This window comes from Triticum aestivum, chromosome 1A (assembly GCF_018294505.1).
Source record: "Triticum aestivum cultivar Chinese Spring chromosome 1A, IWGSC CS RefSeq v2.1, whole genome shotgun sequence".
Lineage (NCBI taxonomy): Eukaryota > Viridiplantae > Streptophyta > Magnoliopsida > Poales > Poaceae > Triticum > Triticum aestivum.
The window spans coordinates 6849123-6853698 of NC_057794.1; the positions used below are offsets into that span (position 1 = coordinate 6849123).

At 40.1% G+C, this 4576-nt stretch overlaps 1 long non-coding RNA gene across 1 annotated transcript; it reads right to left on the reverse strand.

Moving 5' to 3' along the window:
* Nucleotides 1-307: 307 nt before the first annotated feature.
* On the reverse strand, nucleotides 308-2274 carry LOC123063667 (uncharacterized). Its single transcript, XR_006430513.1, has 2 exons — nucleotides 2044-2274; nucleotides 308-581 (listed from the first exon to the last, which is right to left on the reverse strand). It is a non-coding gene; the product is annotated as an uncharacterized lncRNA (long non-coding RNA).
* Nucleotides 2275-4576: the final 2302 nt, after the last annotated feature.

The following is a 4576-nucleotide window of genomic DNA, read 5'->3' on the forward strand; positions in this document are numbered from 1 at the left end:
TTTGGATCGCTGCAAGTGATTATATAACAATGAAAATAAATAGAATTAATAGATTTCCCAGTCCTTAATTGTGGTAGGGATAAGCCGGTGGTGATTCTTGGAAAGACTAGATCTCTCTCAAGGACGGCGGGATAAATATTGGTTGTCATGTTCCATAGTCATTTTCTTCTCAACTTGTTGTTCAATTGTTGTCATGTGGGTAGAGCCTAAACTAACATGCTGCAAAACCATTGATTGACATGTCCTCATGATTAAACCTCCAACAACCAACTAAGACCTACTATTGAGAATAATTAAGACAAACACGTCAAATTAGGTTTCTCCCATGTCCTCAACAACGTAACGAACTACAAGCATAAGTAGGGGCATATGGATAAGAATAGACATATGAATTTATATATCTTACACCAAATAAAACACAAGGCATCAACTACTAGAAACAACAATTAACACTGGGAAGTAATTGCAGTGACAAATCTACACAAATTGCATAAGGATGATAGTGGAGATGAAGATGGATATGGTGCTATAGGTGGAGACGAGCTTCCACGACTTGCATTCCTTTTTATTAGTATAGCCGCCTGCACATGGATCCGAAAATACAGTGTTAGGCATTAACATTTACTTTCTCCATCCTTATTTTTACTATTATTTCGTCATACAAGATTTAACTTTGATAATTAATTTCACCACTAATACATGAGTGATTTCTTAAAACAAAATAGACTTTTTCTAATACGAATTCAACGGTATAATTTGTGTGGGCACATAAAACACGTTCAGTTAGCCAAACTAATGGTCATGTTTAAATCTCGAAAAACATCTGCGGCACATAAACTGGGACAGAGAGAGTAGGAAAAGATTTGGTGAATCAGGGTACACCTACACCCTCAATCTAGCCATCCATTTCATGCTTTGGGATTCGTATGCACAAATTTCTCTTTTTGTTTAGTTTTTATGAAGTGAGGATAGTGATCAAGCACCGATCTTAGTGCAAAACTAGACAACACAGATATAGGGTGCACCTACACCCTGGTTTAGAAAGTCCGATTGAAAAAGATGTGGCTGAACCAGATGTCAGGTGTCAGGTGTGGTAGTTTGATATAGATGAAAAAAAAGTGTAAACGTCACCCCATCCAACATATTAAAGCCCTAATTGATTTACGCTTTTATTCATAGAGATGCAAATATTATATAATGAAGTTCTAAACATTTCCAAAGCGGCATGTGGAGGAGGACAGCGGGTGGCCATCGTCACCCGAGTTAACCCATGCAAACTGCGTGCATCCCATGAGTTAACCCCTGCGCTGATTGGAATGCTACGAGCACTTGAGTGAGTATACAACAGTATGACATTAGCTTACGTAAGGAGTGCCATGAAGAATTTAGTGGTGAGGTAGAACCGTAGAAGAAAGAGAATGAACGAGAGTTATAATTGCCTGTAATTCTACAGAGATCCCATAAAACAATTATAGGCAACACACACAATAGCAAAATGTATGTGTTACCTATAATTTGAGATGTAACTAACAATCTGTCCAAACCAATGAAAAAATAGCGTGCTATGACAAAATAGTATGGCCCTTAAAATACATTAGTAGCGTAATGTAACGTGCTATAACATGCCATTACCGAGATATTGCACACTGATTTATTTACTGAGATACTGCTCAAAACACTATAGCGTATTATTAGCAGCGCTATAGCGCTATTTTTTCACTGTTCCAAGCAATCGTAAATGCCCTCAGGCACACTCACAGCTAGCAACTAGCGCTGCCAGTGAATTTCTGTTATGACATTCCTACTTTCTCTGCTGTAAATTCTTCTGTAAAAGTACCTTAGAGATGATGGATCATTGAGCAGCATGTGACTGGTACTAACTTCCGAGATGTACAGAATACACGGTTCAAATTAGTTAGGTCAATACCAAGGAGCAGTGGACTGTGTCGTATAACTGTGTCTCCAACTCTTATCATTTCACTAAACAAAGGGACATGGGCAGTAAAAATAGTATTAAATCTTGCACTTGAGATGCTTGCTTACAGAAAGTATCCGGATCGAGGTCGTCGGCCAGCACGATCATCAGTTCCAGGATCACCAGCAGCAGTAGCAGCAGTGGCGGCGGCGGTCTAATAGACCTAGACCACATCTTCTTCTCACCTAGGTCGCTAAACACGGCCTAAACAAAAATAGCGTTAGCTGTTCACTCAGTCGAGGATTCGAGGCGTCGGTCTAGCTGATATATATGTTCGGTACTCCGGTTCTTATGGATGACCTTATAGATAAGTCCATCGCCAATCGATCGTTTCTTTGATTTTCCTTTCCACGTCGTCTTCAGGCATCTGGACCACTCGCCCATAACTCAGATACGTCCTTGGCCAGTCGAGCGTTTCTTTGATTTTTCTTTCCCCGTCCTGGTCAGGTATTTTGGAATTATTGATAAACCATAACTGATACTAGATCTTTAGAATCTATACCTTAAATTTTAATAATAAATAATGTGATTTTCTCCAATATTGTGTTCTATCCACGCACGCATATGGTATTAGCCCCTAAAGTTGAAGAGAATTATCCACCATGCCACCAATAAGTAAAAGGGTTTTTATCATGGATTCGAACCCGCTACATCTTGGTAGCCCACGGTAGCTTGCAACCACTTGGTCTAGATTGAGCTAGTGATTAGATTTACACATTTGTTTCCTACGTATAGTACAGGAAACATGCTTTTTCAGTTTTTTTTCTTCGATTTATGTACCGCACAATTTTCACGGATGAATATATGGTGTCTTCATGCCCTTCATGCTATACCAGTTACCTAGAATTTATAGGGGGGATGTTTCTACACGCATTTTAACCGAAACAAAAGTTACCGGGGTGTTCATACGTAAGTTATCAAGTGTGTGACGTGTAAATTATCATGTTATTGGGGTATATTTTTAATAAAAAAATCCTTGAGTCAGAATTATCAGGAGGCTTGCACATAAGTTATCAGGTCTGTAATGCGTTAAAAAAACCATAACACACGCCAATAACTCTCTATAAAGAGCATGGTAATATATACGCCACGAACCTGATAACTCGCCCATAGACACTGCGGTAACTTTGGGCCCAGAGAAAAAAAATCTGGGAAAAAAATTATCCCCCCGTGCCAAAGTTATTTCCTCCCTTGCGCTGACCTTCTCTTTTAAAAACTTGGAGCAAATGGTTTTGTGAGATGTGTGAGTTACCAACCCTCCCATCCCCCCCCACTCCATCTCCAAAGTTATCAGGACCGGGGTACATAAGTTATCAGGTCTGCGATATGTGAGTTACCGTTCTATTGACACAAAAGGTACCGAGGGGATATATCATCAACTCCCCTCCCTCGTTGCCAAAGTTACCAGTTTAGGGTGCATAAGTTATTAGGTCTGCGATGTGTGAGTTACCATGCTATTCATACAAAAAGTTATCAAAGGTATGTTTACACTAGTTTTTTTGGGTGAAAAAAGCTACCACGATATTTGTACATAAGCTACCAGGTCTACGATGTGTGAGTTACCATGCTATTGACACAAAAGCTATCGAGGGGATATTTCATCAACACCCCGACCCCTCGTTGGCAAAGTTACCAAGATATGGTACATAAGTTATCAGGTATGTGATGTGTGAGTTACCATGCTATTCACACAAAAGTTCGTCAACTCTCCCCTTCCCTTTGGTCGCCAAACTTATCAGGACAGGGGTACATAAGTTATCAGGCCTGCAATGTGTGAGTTATCATACTATTCACAAAAAAAAATACCGGGAGATATTTAATCAACTCCTCAAAGAAGAAAGAAGAAGGAAGCAAACAGGGAATGTCAAATAGTATGATGTGCATTCTTTCGCACAACAAATAGTCCAGCTGAGCTGGTTAGTGTGTGTTCCCCATTACCTGCTAGATGTGGGTTCAAATCCCTCATTTTTATTTTTGACTAAAAATGTAACCAGGGTGTGCCAAATAGATCTAGCACCCAAAAAAATGACAGATCCAATTCAGAGAAAAAAATCACGGCAGTCAATGCCATATTCTCCGGATTCTTCCCACTAAATTCGCCATCAAGTTAGCAAATCGTTCACATTTTAAATCTTGAACAAAGAGCCACTATGCAATACATTCATAGTCTGGGCGCTTTTGACAACAACAAGGAATGGGTTAGTTGGTTAATGTGGTGGTGCACTTGCATGAGGTCGGGGGTTCAAATCCTGTTCTGGCCGCCCTTTCTTCCCTTTCTTTTTCTCGCGGAGTGGAGTGCCTGGATGAATCTCGACCGCGCGACGGGAATCGGACGAGGCGCATGAATCGTATGTGCCTGTCGCTAACGAACAGTCGGCAGGTATTTAGCTTTGTCGTTTTATCATTTATGCCCGATTGTGTCACACTACTCAGTTTTGCCACTAGAAATTTCAACTGCTTAAAAATGTCATTGCTTCGTTAGACACATGCTCAAAAATGCCACTGAACACTGTTTTGATCAAGTGGGCCCTGTTAAACTTAGAGATATTTGAGTCATTGTAATCTTAACTACCTTCTCTATCTCTTCCTCTCCCGTTACAA